This window comes from Mizuhopecten yessoensis, unplaced genomic scaffold (genome assembly GCF_002113885.1).
Source record: "Mizuhopecten yessoensis strain PY_sf001 unplaced genomic scaffold, ASM211388v2 scaffold1673, whole genome shotgun sequence".
In the NCBI taxonomy this organism is placed as follows: Eukaryota; Metazoa; Mollusca; class Bivalvia; order Pectinida; family Pectinidae; genus Mizuhopecten; species Mizuhopecten yessoensis.
In genome coordinates, this window is record NW_018404164.1 from 17,317 (window position 1) to 35,699 (window position 18,383).

The 18,383-nt window shown below is 42.1% G+C and overlaps 1 protein-coding gene across 1 annotated transcript in view; it reads left to right on the forward strand.

Moving 5' to 3' along the window:
* Window positions 1-13,627: 13,627 nt before the first annotated feature.
* Window positions 13,628-18,383, forward strand: part of LOC110466426 (allatostatin-A receptor-like) — a 15,955-nt gene continuing 11,199 nt past the window's right edge. The window contains exon 1 of the mRNA XM_021522901.1: window positions 13,628-13,654. The gene's annotated coding sequence lies outside the window, so the exon portion shown is untranslated. The remainder of the gene's footprint in view (window positions 13,655-18,383) is intronic.

Below are 18,383 nucleotides of genomic sequence, written 5' to 3' on the forward strand. Positions count from 1 at the left end.
AGTAGTCCACCATACCCACAAGGTAGTCCACCATACCAACAAGGTAGTCCACAATACCCACAAAGAAGTCCACCATACCCACAAGATAGTCCACCATACCATCAAGGTAGTCCACCATACCCACAAAGTAGTCCACCATACCCACAAAGTAGTCCAAAATACCCACAGAGTAGTCCACCATAACCACAAAATAGTCTCCCATACCCACAAAGTAGTCCACCATACCCACAAGGTAGTCCATCATACCCACAAGGTACTACATCATATCCACAAAGTAGTCAATCATACCCACAAAGTACTCCTTCATACCCACAAAGTACTACATCATATCCGTAATCCACCATACCAACAAAGTACTCCACCATACTCACAGAGTAGTCCACCATCCCCACAAAGTAGTCCACCATACCCAAAAATTAGTCAACCATATCCACAAAGTAGTCCACCATACCCACAGAGTAGTCCACCATACCCACAAAGTAGTCCACCATACCCACAAAATAGTCCACCATACCCACAAAGTAGTCAACCATACCTACAAATTAGTCCACCATACCCACAGAGTAATCCACCATACCAACAAAGTACTCCACCATACTCACAGAGTAGTCCACCATACCCACAAAGTAGTCCACCATACCCAAAAATTAGTCAACCATACCCACAAAGTAGTCCACCATACCCACAGAGTAGTCCACCATACCCACAAAGTAGTCCACCATACCCACAAAGTAGTCCACCATACCCACAAAGTAGTCCACCATACCCACAAAGTAGTCCACCATACCCACAAAGTAGTCCACCATACCCACAAAGTAGTCCACCATACCCACAAAGTAGTCCACCATACCCACAAAGTAGTCCACCATACCCACAAAGTAGTCCACCATACCCACAAAGTAGTCCACCATACCCACAAAGTAGTCCACCATACCCACAAAGTAGTCCACCATACCCACAAAGTAGTCCACCATACCCACAAAGTAGTCCACCATACCCACAAAGTAGTCCACCATACCCACAAAGTAGTCCACCATACCCACAAAGTAGTCCACCATACCCACAAAGTAGTCCACCATACCCACAAAGTAGTCCACCATACCCACAAAGTAGTCCACCATACCCACAAAGTAGTCCACCATACCCACAAAGTAGTCCACCATACCCACAAAGTAGTCCACCATACCCACAAAGTAGTCCACCATACCCACAAAGTAGTCCACCATACCCACAAAGTAGTCCACCATACCCACAAAGTAGTCCACCATACCCACAAAGTAGTCCACCATACCCACAAAGTAGTCCACCATACCCACAAAGTAGTCCACCATACCCACAAAGTAGTCCACCATACCCACAAAGTAGTCCACCATACCCACAAAGTAGTCCACCATACCCACAAAGTAGTCCACCATACCCACAAAGTAGTCCACCATACCCACAAAGTAGTCCACCATACCCACAAAGTAGTCCACCATACCCACAAAGTAGTCCACCATACCCACAAAGTAGTCCACCATACCCACAAAGTAGTCCACCATACCCACAAAGTAGTCCACCATACCCACAAAGTAGTCCACCATACCCACAAAGTAGTCCACCATACCCACAAAGTAGTCCACCATACCCACAAAGTAGTCCACCATACCCACAAAGTAGTCCACCATACCCACAAAGTAGTCCACCATACCCACAAAGTAGTCCACCATACCCACAAAGTAGTCCACCATACCCACAAAGTAGTCCACCATACCCACAAAGTAGTCCACCATACCCACAAAGTAGTCCACCATACCCACAAAGTAGTCCACCATACCCACAAAGTAGTCCACCATACCCACAAAGTAGTCCACCATACCCACAAAGTAGTCCACCATACCCACAAAGTAGTCCACCATACCCACAAAGTAGTCCACCATACCCACAAAGTAGTCCACCATACCCACAAAGTAGTCCACCATACCCACAAAGTAGTCCACCATACCCACAAAGTAGTCCACCATACCCACAAAGTAGTCCACCATACCCACAAAGTAGTCCACCATACCCACAAAGTAGTCCACCATACCCACAAAGTAGTCCACCATACCCACAAAGTAGTCCACCATACCCACAAAGTAGTCCACCATACCCACAAAGTAGTCCACCATACCCACAAAGTAGTCCACCATACCCACAAAGTAGTCCACCATACCCACAAAGTAGTCCACCATACCCACAAAGTAGTCCACCATACCCACAAAGTAGTCCACCATACCCACAAAGTAGTCCACCATACCCACAAAGTAGTCCACCATACCCACAAAGTAGTCCACCATACCCACAAAGTAGTCCACCATACCCACAAAGTAGTCCACCATACCCACAAAGTAGTCCACCATACCCACAAAGTAGTCCACCATACCCACAAAGTAGTCCACCATACCCACAAAGTAGTCCACCATACCCACAAAGTAGTCCACCATACCCACAAAGTAGTCCACCATACCCACAAAGTAGTCCACCATACCCACAAAGTAGTCCACCATACCCACAAAGTAGTCCACCATACCCACAAAGTAGTCCACCATACCCACAAAGTAGTCCACCATACCCACAAAGTAGTCCACCATACCCACAAAGTAGTCCACCATACCCACAAAGTAGTCCACCATACCCACAAAGTAGTCCACCATACCCACAAAGTAGTCCACCATACCCACAAAGTAGTCCACCATACCCACAAAGTAGTCCACCATACCCACAAAGTAGTCCACCATACCCACAAAGTAGTCCACCATACCCACAAAGTAGTCCACCATACCCACAAAGTAGTCCACCATACCCACAAAGTAGTCCACCATACCCACAAAGTAGTCCACCATACCCACAAAGTAGTCCACCATACCCACAAAGTAGTCCACCATACCCACAAAGTAGTCCACCATACCCACAAAGTAGTCCACCATACCCACAAAGTAGTCCACCATACCCACAAAGTAGTCCACCATACCCACAAAGTAGTCCACCATACCCACAAAGTAGTCCACCATACCCACAAAGTAGTCCACCATACCCACAAAGTAGTCCACCATACCCACAAAGTAGTCCACCATACCCACAAAGTAGTCCACCATACCCACAAAGTAGTCCACCATACCCACAAAGTAGTCCACCATACCCACAAAGTAGTCCACCATACCCACAAAGTAGTCCACCATACCCACAAAGTAGTCCACCATACCCACAAAGTAGTCCACCATACCCACAAAGTAGTCCACCATACCCACAAAGTAGTCCACCATACCCACAAAGTAGTCCACCATACCCACAAAGTAGTCCACCATACCCACAAAGTAGTCCACCATACCCACAAAGTAGTCCACCATACCCACAAAGTAGTCCACCATACCCACAAAGTAGTCCACCATACCCACAAAGTAGTCCACCATACCCACAAAGTAGTCCACCATACCCACAAAGTAGTCCACCATACCCACAAAGTAGTCCACCATACCCACAAAGTAGTCCACCATACCCACAAAGTAGTCCACCATACCCACAAAGTAGTCCACCATACCCACAAAGTAGTCCACCATACCCACAAAGTAGTCCACCATACCCACAAAGTAGTCCACCATACCCACAAAGTAGTCCACCATACCCACAAAGTAGTCCACCATACCCACAAAGTAGTCCACCATACCCACAAAGTAGTCCACCATACCCACAAAGTAGTCCACCATACCCACAAAGTAGTCCACCATACCCACAAAGTAGTCCACCATACCCACAAAGTAGTCCACCATACCCACAAAGTAGTCCACCATACCCACAAAGTAGTCCACCATACCCACAAAGTAGTCCACCATACCCACAAAGTAGTCCACCATACCCACAAAGTAGTCCACCATACCCACAAAGTAGTCCACCATACCCACAAAGTAGTCCACCATACCCACAAAGTAGTCCACCATACCCACAAAGTAGTCCACCATACCCACAAAGTAGTCCACCATACCCACAAAGTAGTCCACCATACCCACAAAGTAGTCCACCATACCCACAAAGTAGTCCACCATACCCACAAAGTAGTCCACCATACCCACAAAGTAGTCCACCATACCCACAAAGTAGTCCACCATACCCACAAAGTAGTCCACCATACCCACAAAGTAGTCCACCATACCCACAAAGTAGTCCACCATACCCACAAAGTAGTCCACCATACCCACAAAGTAGTCCACCATACCCACAAAGTAGTCCACCATACCCACAAAGTAGTCCACCATACCCACAAAGTAGTCCACCATACCCACAAAGTAGTCCACCATACCCACAAAGTAGTCCACCATACCCACAAAGTAGTCCACCATACCCACAAAGTAGTCCACCATACCCACAAAGTAGTCCACCATACCCACAAAGTAGTCCACCATACCCACAAAGTAGTCCACCATACCCACAAAGTAGTCCACCATACCCACAAAGTAGTCCACCATACCCACAAAGTAGTCCACCATACCCACAAAGTAGTCCACCATACCCACAAAGTAGTCCACCATACCCACAAAGTAGTCCACCATACCCACAAAGTAGTCCACCATACCCACAAAGTAGTCCACCATACCCACAAAGTAGTCCACCATACCCACAAAGTAGTCCACCATACCCACAAAGTAGTCCACCATACCCACAAAGTAGTCCACCATACCCACAAAGTAGTCCACCATACCCACAAAGTAGTCCACCATACCCACAAAGTAGTCCACCATACCCACAAAGTAGTCCACCATACCCACAAAGTAGTCCACCATACCCACAAAGTAGTCCACCATACCCACAAAGTAGTCCACCATACCCACAAAGTAGTCCACCATACCCACAAAGTAGTCCACCATACCCACAAAGTAGTCCACCATACCCACAAAGTAGTCCACCATACCCACAAAGTAGTCCACCATACCCACAAAGTAGTCCACCATACCCACAAAGTAGTCCACCATACCCACAAAGTAGTCCACCATACCCACAAAGTAGTCCACCATACCCACAAAGTAGTCCACCATACCCACAAAGTAGTCCACCATACCCACAAAGTAGTCCACCATACCCACAAAGTAGTCCACCATACCCACAAAGTAGTCCACCATACCCACAAAGTAGTCCACCATACCCACAAAGTAGTCCACCATACCCACAAAGTAGTCCACCATACCCACAAAGTAGTCCACCATACCCACAAAGTAGTCCACCATACCCACAAAGTAGTCCACCATACCCACAAAGTAGTCCACCATACCCACAAAGTAGTCCACCATACCCACAAAGTAGTCCACCATACCCACAAAGTAGTCCACCATACCCACAAAGTAGTCCACCATACCCACAAAGTAGTCCACCATACCCACAAAGTAGTCCACCATACCCACAAAGTAGTCCACCATACCCACAAAGTAGTCCACCATACCCACAAAGTAGTCCACCATACCCACAAAGTAGTCCACCATACCCACAAAGTAGTCCACCATACCCACAAAGTAGTCCACCATACCCACAAAGTAGTCCACCATACCCACAAAGTAGTCCACCATACCCACAAAGTAGTCCACCATACCCACAAAGTAGTCCACCATACCCACAAAGTAGTCCACCATACCCACAAAGTAGTCCACCATACCCACAAAGTAGTCCACCATACCCACAAAGTAGTCCACCATACCCACAAAGTAGTCCACCATACCCACAAAGTAGTCCACCATACCCACAAAGTAGTCCACCATACCCACAAAGTAGTCCACCATACCCACAAAGTAGTCCACCATACCCACAAAGTAGTCCACCATACCCACAAAGTAGTCCACCATACCCACAAAGTAGTCCACCATACCCACAAAGTAGTCCACCATACCCACAAAGTAGTCCACCATACCCACAAAGTAGTCCACCATACCCACAAAGTAGTCCACCATACCCACAAAGTAGTCCACCATACCCACAAAGTAGTCCACCATACCCACAAAGTAGTCCACCATACCCACAAAGTAGTCCACCATACCCACAAAGTAGTCCACCATACCCACAAAGTAGTCCACCATACCCACAAAGTAGTCCACCATACCCACAAAGTAGTCCACCATACCCACAAAGTAGTCCACCATACCCACAAAGTAGTCCACCATACCCACAAAGTAGTCCACCATACCCACAAAGTAGTCCACCATACCCACAAAGTAGTCCACCATACCCACAAAGTAGTCCACCATACCCACAAAGTAGTCCACCATACCCACAAAGTAGTCCACCATACCCACAAAGTAGTCCACCATACCCACAAAGTAGTCCACCATACCCACAAAGTAGTCCACCATACCCACAAAGTAGTCCACCATACCCACAAAGTAGTCCACCATACCCACAAAGTAGTCCACCATACCCACAAAGTAGTCCACCATACCCACAAAGTAGTCCACCATACCCACAAAGTAGTCCACCATACCCACAAAGTAGTCCACCATACCCACAAAGTAGTCCACCATACCCACAAAGTAGTCCACCATACCCACAAAGTAGTCCACCATACCCACAAAGTAGTCCACCATACCCACAAAGTAGTCCACCATACCCACAAAGTAGTCCACCATACCCACAAAGTAGTCCACCATACCCACAAAGTAGTCCACCATACCCACAAAGTAGTCCACCATACCCACAAAGTAGTCCACCATACCCACAAAGTAGTCCACCATACCCACAAAGTAGTCCACCATACCCACAAAGTAGTCCACCATACCCACAAAGTAGTCCACCATACCCACAAAGTAGTCCACCATACCCACAAAGTAGTCCACCATACCCACAAAGTAGTCCACCATACCCACAAAGTAGTCCACCATACCCACAAAGTAGTCCACCATACCCACAAAGTAGTCCACCATACCCACAAAGTAGTCCACCATACCCACAAAGTAGTCCACCATACCCACAAAGTAGTCCACCATACCCACAAAGTAGTCCACCATACCCACAAAGTAGTCCACCATACCCACAAAGTAGTCCACCATACCCACAAAGTAGTCCACCATACCCACAAAGTAGTCCACCATACCCACAAAGTAGTCCACCATACCCACAAAGTAGTCCACCATACCCACAAAGTAGTCCACCATACCCACAAAGTAGTCCACCATACCCACAAAGTAGTCCACCATACCCACAAAGTAGTCCACCATACCCACAAAGTAGTCCACCATACCCACAAAGTAGTCCACCATACCCACAAAGTAGTCCACCATACCCACAAAGTAGTCCACCATACCCACAAAGTAGTCCACCATACCCACAAAGTAGTCCACCATACCCACAAAGTAGTCCACCATACCCACAAAGTAGTCCACCATACCCACAAAGTAGTCCACCATACCCACAAAGTAGTCCACCATACCCACAAAGTAGTCCACCATACCCACAAAGTAGTCCACCATACCCACAAAGTAGTCCACCATACCCACAAAGTACTCCTTCATACCCACAAAGTACTACATCATATCCACAAAGTAGTCCACCATACCCACAAAGTAGTCCACCATACCAACAAGGTGGTCCACCATACCCGCAAAGTAGTCCACCATACCCACAAAGTGTTCCACCATACCCACAAAGTACTCCTTCATACCCACAAAGTACTACATCATATCCCCAAAGTAGTCCACCATACCCACAGAGGAGTCCACCATACCCACAAAGTGTTCCCCCATCCCAACAAAGTACTCCTTCATACCCCCAAAGTACTACATCATATCCACAAAGTAGTCCATCATACCCACAAAGTACTCCATCAGACCAACACCCACAAGGTAGTCCACCATACCAACAAGGAAGTCCACCATACCCGCAAAGTAGTCCACCATACCGGTAGTCCACCATACCCACAAAGGGCTCCACCATACCCACAAAGTACACCGTCATACCCACAAAGTACTACATCATACCCACAAAGTAGTCCATCATACCCACAAAGTAGTTCATCATACCCACAAAGTACTCCATCAGACCAACAGAGAACTCAATCATAGCCACAAAGTAGAAGACCATCATACCCACAAAGTAGTCCATCATACCCACAAAGTAGTCCACCATCCCAACAAGGTAGTAAACCATCCCCACAAAGTAGTCCACCATACCCCCAAAGTAGTCCACCATACCCACAAAGTTGTCCACCATACCCACAAAGTAGTCCACCATCCCAACAAGGTAGTAAACCATCCCCACAAAGTAGTCCACCATACCCAGAAAGGACTTCATCATACCCACAAAGTACTCCATCAGACCAACACCCACAAGGTAGTCCACCATTCCAACAAGGTAGTCAACCATACCCACAAAGTAGTCCACCATACCCACAAAGTAGTTCATCATACCCACAAAGTAGTCCATCAGACCAACAAAGAACTCAATCATAGCCACAAAGTAGAAGACCATCATACCCACAAAGTAGTCCATCATACCCACAAAGTACTTCATCATACCCACAAAGTAGTCCATCATACCCACAAAGTACTTCATCATATCCACAAAATACTTCATCATACCCACAAAGTAGACCGTCATACCCACAAAGTAGTCCATCATACCCACAAAGTACTTCATCATACCCACAAAGTAGTCCATCAGACCAACAAAGAACTCCATCATACCAACAAAGTACTCTATCATACCCACAGAGTAGTCCACCATACCCACAAAGTAGTCCACCATACCCACAAAGTAGTCCACCATACCCACAGAGTAGTCCATCATCCCAACAAAGTAGTCCACCATACCCACAAAGTAGTCCACCATACCCACAAAGTAGTCCACCATACCCACAAAGTAGTCCACCATACCCACAGAGAAGTCCACCATACCCACAGAGTAGTCAATCATACCGACAAGGTAGTCCACCATACCCACAGAGTAGTCCACCATACCCACAAACTAGTCCATCATACCCTCAAAGTAGACCGTCATACCCACAAAGTAGTCCATCATACCCACAAAGTACTCCATCATACCCACAAAGTACTCCATCATACCCACAAAGTAGTTCATCATACCCACAAAGTAGTCAATCAGACCAACAAAGAACTCAATCATACCCACAAAGTAGTCCATCATACCAACAAAGTGGTCCATCATACCAACAAAGTAGAGGGTCATACACACAAAGTTCTCCATCATACCCACAAGGTAGTCAATCATACCCACAAAGTAGCCCATCATACCCACAAAGTAGTACATCATACCAACAAAATAGAGGGTCATACCCACAAAGTACTCCATCATACCCACAAGGTAGTCCATCATACCTACAAAGTAGTTTATCTTACCAACACACTAGTCCATCATACCCACAAAGTAGTCCATCTGACCGACACACTAGTTAATCATACCCTCAAAGAAGTTCATCTTACCAACACCTTGTCCATCATACCCACAAAGTAGTCCGTCTTACCAACACAATAGTCCATCAAACCCACAAAGTAGTCCATCTGACCGACACACTAGTTCATCATACCCTCAAAGAAGTTCATCTTACCAACACCTTGTCCATCATACCCACAAAGTAGTCTATCTTACCAACTCACTAGTCCATCATACCCACAAAGTAGTCCATCTTACCGCAAAACTAGTCCATCATACCCACAAAGTAGTCCATCTTACCAACACAATAGTCCATCATACCCACAAAGTAGTCCATCTTACCAACACACTAGTCCATCATACCCACAAAGTAGTCCATCTTACCGCAAAACTAGTCCATCATACCCACAAAGTAGTCCGTCTTACCAACACAATAGTCCATCATACCCACAAAGTAGTCCATCTTACCGACACACTAGTTCATCATACCCACAAAGAAGTTCATCTTACCAACACCTTGTCCATCATATCCACAAAGTAGTCTATCTCACCAACACACTAGTCCATCATACCCACAAAGTAGTCCATCTTACCGACACACTGGTTCATCATACCCACAAAGTACTACATCATATCCACAAAGTAGTCTATCTTACCAACACACTAGTCCATCATACCCACAAAGTAGTCCATCTTACCAACACACTTGTCCATCATACCCACAAAGTAGTCCATCTTACCGCAAAACTAGTCCATCATACCCACAAAGTAGTCCGTCTTACCAACACAATAGTCCATCATACCCACAAAGTAGTCCATCTTACCGACACACTAGTTCATCATACCCAGAAAGAAGTTCATCTTACCAACACACTAGTCCATCATACCCACAAAGTAGTCTATCTTACCGACACACTAGTTCATCATACCCACAAAGAAGTTCATCTTACCAACACACTTGACCATCATACCCACAAAGTAGTCCATCTTACCGACACACTTGTCCATCATACCCACAAACATGGCTGCTCAGAACTTCGCTTTATCTTCGTTACTTTTCGAATATTTTTTTTATTCATTTATCTTTATTCTATATGAAATTAATATAAGTATTGAGTGTGAACACACGACTCGTGTATCAAATTATCCCCAATAATCACATTGAGTAAATGTCATCTTATTTCACTGATGTTTAATTAACAAATGAACGTGGCAGATTTTGTTTCCTTGGTTTAGAATTTCGTGAATATTACACCTGCCGAACTTTCGGACACACTCCCACCAACACTCTCCGAACAGTGTTGTTACGTACTTGTACAGAAATAGACACAATTTCCTGTTTGCTTGTACCAATATAATGGCAGACGACAGGCACGCCATTTTTAATCAGAAGCTACATGGATAAAATTTCCAGATAACATTTCTTATAAATTCAAAACGATATCTTCGTGTTCATCCTTTTACTGTTAGGACATTCTGCTTTTATTTTTGTCAACAACATAGGACTTGAACGTAATACTGCGTGTGTAGTAGATGCTCTGGTGCTTCCTTTCATTCATAAACACCAGCCTTTTAACTCAGTGGCAATGTTGCTTTCTTCGTCGTTTATCAAGTATCATCTGTTACAACATACCCAAGTTAATGCTATCGAACATTCTGAGCTTTTTTCTATCTTCTTTTTCTAAAACAATTCGCTGATAAAGTGATTCAATGACCTTACAAGAAACTGTCGGAGCGTTGGGATTGTAACAGTTGCTGCACAAGCGTACTACGGAAGGTTATCGTGAGCATAATGGTGGGTGTCGGGGAGTGTGCATTCCCGAGGCTTCAAAGCCTTACTAATTACCCCGATAACCAATTTTAAATATTTTCTTTTTCGGGTCTTTTCTTTTTTTATTTTTACAAGAAAAATGTTAGGAAGCTAAACTTTCCTTGTATTACGTTGGCACTTTATCCGAGCATGTGTTGTTTTTGTCTGAAAATTAGATTATGAATGAGATCGCTATAAACCATCGAGTTCATTGTGAAGGGACTTTACCATATTAAGTTTGACCCCATCACACGTAGAATATTCTGACTTGAAATACGAAGAAATGAAGCAATTATTTGACTATTGTTTGTGCACGTAAACGCAGATAGCCAGTTTACTGTACAGTATGTCACTTCTGTCCAGTTATGACACATCGCCGGTAACTATGGTCAACGGTAAAACCCACGTAAAAAGTGTTCCGAAATACATATAGAATGCCAGGAAAAACGGGAAATTTTCAACGAATCTTGGCAGATAGATAATTTTGACTGCTAAAACTATTTTCTGTTAAAATTAAACATGGAGACTGATAATTGTGTGGTTATATCAACTACGTCACGTTTCGCTCGGAATGATCTCAGAATTAACACGAGCCACGAGACTGTAGTGAACTGGTGTATGCAAATTAAGGAGAAAATAACTTGGGAAATGTAAGCAGCTACGGTGGAAGAACCTGATGATACGTCACTAGACAAAAGATATCAATATAGCTCCTACTTCACGACCAAGTCCAAGGGTGTTATATGATACATCATCCAATGTCTGTTAGTATTTCACCCCAGCCGATACAATATCTCTACGTATTATAACACCGGACATAAATCGCGCTGTTTATTTATTTCAGGAAAATGCCTTATTTCAGCTTATAGATCACCAGAGCCAGCTGATAGAGGAAGAACAAAATCTCAATCTCAAAAGAAACTGATAGGGACAGCATAAATCATCAATATCAATAGCAGCTGATAGGGACAGCATAAAACATCAATCTCAATAGCAGTTTATAAGAACAGCATTAAACATTAGTCTCTATAGCAGTTGCTGGGGACAGCATACAACATTAGTCTCTATAGCAGTTGATAGGAACAGCATAAAACATTAGTCTCTAAAACAGTTGCTGGAGACAGCATAAAACATTAGTCTCTATAGCAGTTGCTGGGGACAGTATACAACATTAGTCTCTATAGCAGTTGATGGGGACAGCACAAAACATCAATAGCAATAACAGCTAATAGGAACAGCATAAAACATCAGTATATATAGCAGCTGATAGGGACAGCATAAATATCATTCTCTATGCCAGTTGATAGGGACAGTATAAAACATCAGTATCTATAGCGGCTGATAGGGACAGCATAAAACATCAGTCTCTATAGCAGCTGATAGGGACAGCATAACACATCAGTCTCTACAGCAGCTGATAGGGACAGCATAAAATATCAATTTCTATAGCAGCTGATAGGGACAGCATAAAACAGTAGTCTCTATATATATATAGCAGCTGATAGGGACAGCATAAAACATCAATCGCTATAGCAGTTGACAGGGAATGCATAACACATCAGTCTCTATAGCAGCTGATAGGGACAGCATAAAACATTAGTCTCTAGAGCAGCTGATAGGGACAGCATAAAACAAAAGTCTCTATAGCAACTGATAGGGACAGCATAAAACATTAGTCTCTTGAGCAACTGATAGGGACAGCATAAAAAAAAAAGTCTCTATAGCAACTGATAAGGACAGCTCAAAACATTAAGTCTCTAGAGTTACTGATAGGGACAGCTCAAAACATCAATCTTAATAGGAGCTGATAGGGACAGCTCAAAACATCAATCTAAATAGGAGCTGATAGGGACAGCTCAAAACATCAATCTAAATGGGAGCTGATAGGGACAGCATAACACATCAGTCTCCATAGCAGTTCTTGAGACACAAGAAAACTGTAACTCACTGACACACAACTCCCACACTCATAGCAACTAACAATTGACAGCCAAAATGATATTCATAGAAAGGTTACATGTCAAGAGAGAAAATTAAGATTTTTGACCAATTTCCTTAATAATATTAAATTTGAAAAGGACTTAATCATTTTGTCAGTGTATTTGACATACCTTTTGACAATCTGAGACCGAGTTCTGATATAATATGTTGGTTATCTGCCCTGGGTTACACATTTTACAAGGTAGTGATATGCGGTTTGTTTGCCTTGGGCTATAAAGATAAGCTAATAGAAACGTATCCAAACTTTATCTATACTTACTAATTACTTATCAACATCTAATAACTATTCTATTTCTCTAACCATTACGATAGTGGTACTTATCGATAAAAATTATATTCGAATACCGGCATGGTTACACCGACCTGTGATTGGACGGGTATTTTATCCAATGACGGCCAGCTGGATAATCAGCTCTATTTTGAATTTGACCGTTCTCTGTTGTGGCTGTATATTTGACCAAGGTAAGCGACTTTCTTAAGATCTCCATCAAACATTTATTTAAACAGACCTTTTGAAAAATTCAGCACGTAAAGTTCGTTGAAGCTTACCATATGTAATATTTATATGTATCTTAATATTATTCAGGTTTTCACTTTCAGAAACAAATAAAATCTAACATACATAAATATGTAGTGGTTCAATGGTGATCGTATGAAATGTAACGGAGGCATTATAGGTATTATCCGGGCGATATAGGTATACAATGTAACGGAGGTATTATAGGTATTATCCGGGCGATATAGGTATACAATGTAACGGAGGTATTATAGGTATTATCCGGGCGATATAGGTATACAATGTAACGGAGGTATTATAGGTATTATCCGGGCGATATAGGTATACAATGTAACGGAGGTATTATAGGTATTATCCGGGCGATATAGGTATACAATGTAACGGAGGTATTATAGGTATTATCCGGGCGATATAGGTATACAATGTAACGGAGGTATTATAGGTATTATCCGGGCGATATAGGTATACAATGTAACGGAGGTATTATAGGTATTATCCGGGCGATATAGGTATACAATGTAACGGAGGTATTATAGGTATTATCCGGGCGATATAGGTATACAATGTAACGGAGGTATTATAGGTATTATCCGGGCGATATAGGTATACAATGTAACGGAGGTATTATAGGTATTATCCGGGCGATATAGGTATACAATGTAACGGAGGTATTATAGGTATTATCCGGGCGATATAGGTATACAATGTAACGGAGGTATTATAGGTATTATCCGGGCGATATAGGTATACAATGTAACGGAGGTATTATAGGTATTATCCGGGCGATATAGGTATACAATGTAACGGAGGTATTATAGGTATTATCCGGGCGATATAGGTATACAATGTAACGGAGGTATTATAGGTATTATCCGGGCGATATAGGTATACAATGTAACGGAGGTATTATAGGTATTATCCGGGCGATATAGGTATACAATGTAACGGAGGTATTATAGGTATTATCCGGGCGATATAGGTATACAATGTAACGGAGGTATTATAGGTATTATCCGGGCGATATAGGTATACAATGTAACGGAGGTATTATAGGTATTATCCGGGCGATATAGGTATACAATGTAACGGAGGTATTATAGGTATTATCCGGGCGATATAGGTATACAATGTAACGGAGGTATTATAGGTATTATCCGGGCGATATAGGTATACAATGTAACGGAGGTAGTATAGGTATTATTTGGGCGATATAGGTATAAAATATATATGTTATAATGTATAAACAATCTAATGTTTAAATATGCACTTGTGTTAAGTTATGGTCCGGTATATCAGTCGAATGGTACATACAGTTTATAATGTTTATATAGACGTGGTTTGGTATAAAGCTTAAATGTTATATATGTTACGATTTTTACATAGGCGTGGTCTGGTATAAAAGTTAATGTTAGATATTTTATTATGTCTACATAGACATGGTCTGGTATTTTCTTATGTCTACATAGACATGGTCTGGTATATAGGTTAAAAGTTTCATATTTATATTTATCATATAACTCCCCTGTTATGCATTGAATACACCCATATCATATTTCTGCATATTAACTCATCTGGTATGACCTGAAGCGATTTCGATTGGTTGACCGCATCACACTTTTCACAATACATGTAGTATATAACTCCACACTACGTCTCGTAGTAAACATGGCGGGAGCGAAATCTCCAGTTGGTTCTAAATGACGGATGACAGCACTCAGAAACAAACTATTATCTAATCCATCCAACTCGGGAAGTTTAAGCTGTTGACACCTCATATTTCCGTGTAGTGTGACGCGTTGGAATGTCGCGCGCTGTGACGTAGCGTGAACCGTGTGAACTTGTTGCTCTGTTTTGTTATAGAATTCTCCAAATCAAAACCACCATTTAAAACTTTATTTTAAAAGAAATGATAAATCTTACGGTGTCAAAAAAATCAAAAAAGCATTTTATCATATAATTCCCCTGTTATGCAGTGAATATTAACTCAACTTATATGACCTGGAGCGATTTTTATTGGTTGACCGCATCACACTTTCACACGATAGTAAATAACTCCGCACTACGTCTCGTAAATTTTCTGATTCTAAAAAAATCCTGACTATTATCTAGTCGGACCTATAATCTAATCCATCCAACTCGGAGAGTTTACAAAACGTTCTGAAAAACGGTACACAGATGGCAAAAAACTTACAAAACAACAATGCCAATGTGCGTCGAGTTACGTGGAGTTCCGAGAGTAGGTCGGAGACTAAGCAAGCTTACATCCAATTTCCATGGAAATGTGCATTCTGTGTTTGTAGGAAACATTTACGGTAGACATTTCAGCATTAGCATTTATCAACATCCCTTCCCAAAATAGTGAAACGATGTAGGATCATCGAATAGAACAGTGACACCTCAGAAATCCGCGTAAAGTGACACTTGGAATGTCGCGCGCAGTGACGTAGCGTGAACCGTGTGAACTTGTTGCTCTGTTTTTGTTAAATGAATTCTCCAAATTTCAGCTAAAGCTCTATATTTGTACAAAGCGCATTGAACAAATGGATTTAATATTGATATTTATCCATGTTGTTTGAGTGATTTAAAAAAACAAATATTTGTGACTATTTGTTAGAGCGCAGATAGATCTGACCTACATTTTGATAGTAGTGATTTGGTCATGTCATCAAAAGTTTGTCAGTATAACAGTTATATGATAAAAATGGTATTGCATTCGTTTCCATGTCATATGAGATTTATGAAACTCGTCACGAAGTTCATAAATCTCTTAGCGATGGAAACTGATGTAAGAGACTATACTTGTATAAAAAGGAAATGCATTGCATAATGTTTAGATGTTTGTTTTAACAAATTTTATTGCATAAACATTTTCAAAAAAATTATACCGCCTTATTTAGTCCTTTATTGTCACGTGGTAATATATATTTACAAGCAAGCGTTTTAATCTCCATTTAAAAAAAAATAAACAGTGAAGAAAGAGAAGTTCAAGTGGAAGCAGGAGGATCTAGATTTAACGTACATGTTATGAATGTTAAGACTAGTGTAACGGGTAATCAAATTGTATGATAAAGATACATATACGTACTGGTAAAATGAGTAAATTCACTATATTGTTTGGTGTGTAGACGGACATTTACTGATATATGAGGTGTCTGTAGCATTTGATGTTATGTTGAGGTACATGTATGAGAAAAACTTTCCTTCCGTCCATATTTCATTTTGTCTCATGGTGTGAATTCGTTAGATTTAATTACCTCTCCTGATGTGATGAAATGAGTTACGCAGATTGGATTAGACATAACACGTCTGCGCAAGTGTGAAAAAACGTCTTGATTTCCGGTAGTTTCTGTTCCTAGAATCAAAAATCTTACGTACCAACAAACAAGTTAGAGCTGAGCATGTTTGACAGGAAAGATAAATAAGCATTATTTAACGTGACACATCAGGCCACGTAAAATAATAACGGTATAGTGCCAGACGTTAGCGTAATGTGTCACGTGACATCTCGACGACGCGCACCTGCCTATAGTGGTGCTGCAGTACTCGTACCACGTCACTTTCACCACCTCACTCCAGACAAACACTGTCATTTTATAACGTTGTTGTTCTACAATCGTCCTTGGAACACTCTCTTTTTAAACGAGAGTGCTGATTTTCACACAGTAAAAGAAAAATCGATTAAATTAGTTTAAAGTTCAGTAGACCTTGTGTTGACGCACAGGATCCTGGATTGTGTAGTACGTCTGTTGGTAACTCTGCTAACACATGTCCTTGGAAGTGTTGTTTAGGAACGCAATATCCAATTTCTCTGCAGATTGACAATAAAAGCCCACACACTCATAATTAATTCAGTAGACTTAGACAGCCAAGCTGTTTCGAGTGTTTACGTTCGTTCTAAAAGAATTCTAGAAGTAGGCATTCCAATCGGATGTAAATAACCTTTTATCTATAATACGTAGCAGGGATGAATCAACACAGCATCATATTTTCGTAGGCGTGTAAATATAGAATGAGGTTTGTAGGTAGGTAAAACTCAAGTGATATATGAATTATATTTGCGTCCTCGTGCACGTCACTATAATATATTACGTGTGTCTGACGTCAGCCTTACCATGATAGTGATACACGTGTACATGTAATTGCTATGCAAGATATAATGTCAAATTTATCACAACGATCGTGTCCACGAAGTATCTGTATGTGTGTATGACGGCATCCCTACCATGGAAATGTGTATATAATGCCAACCTTACCACGACAATCAATATATATGTGCAGTTTCTGTATGTGTATATACTGTCCTTACTAAGCCAAAGGTTGTGCAGTCATTGTATGTGTGTATAATGTCATCCTTAACACTATGTGTATATAATGGCATCCTTACCACGACAATCGTGTCTCTTTATGATGGATTCTGTGTCTGAATAATATTTGTCAACTTCCAGCGTCTGAGAACATTATTTTCAAAACAAGGCGTATCAACTCCCAGCATCTGGGACACTTGTGTCTAAACAAGACTAAAAAAACTCCTAGCGTCCGGGGCAGTTGTGTCTAAACAAGATTTTTTTAACTTCCAGCGTCTGGGACAGATGTGTCTTAACAAGACTTATCAACACCCATCGTCTTTGACAGTTGTGCCTAAACAAGACTTATCAACTCATGGCGTCTGAGACA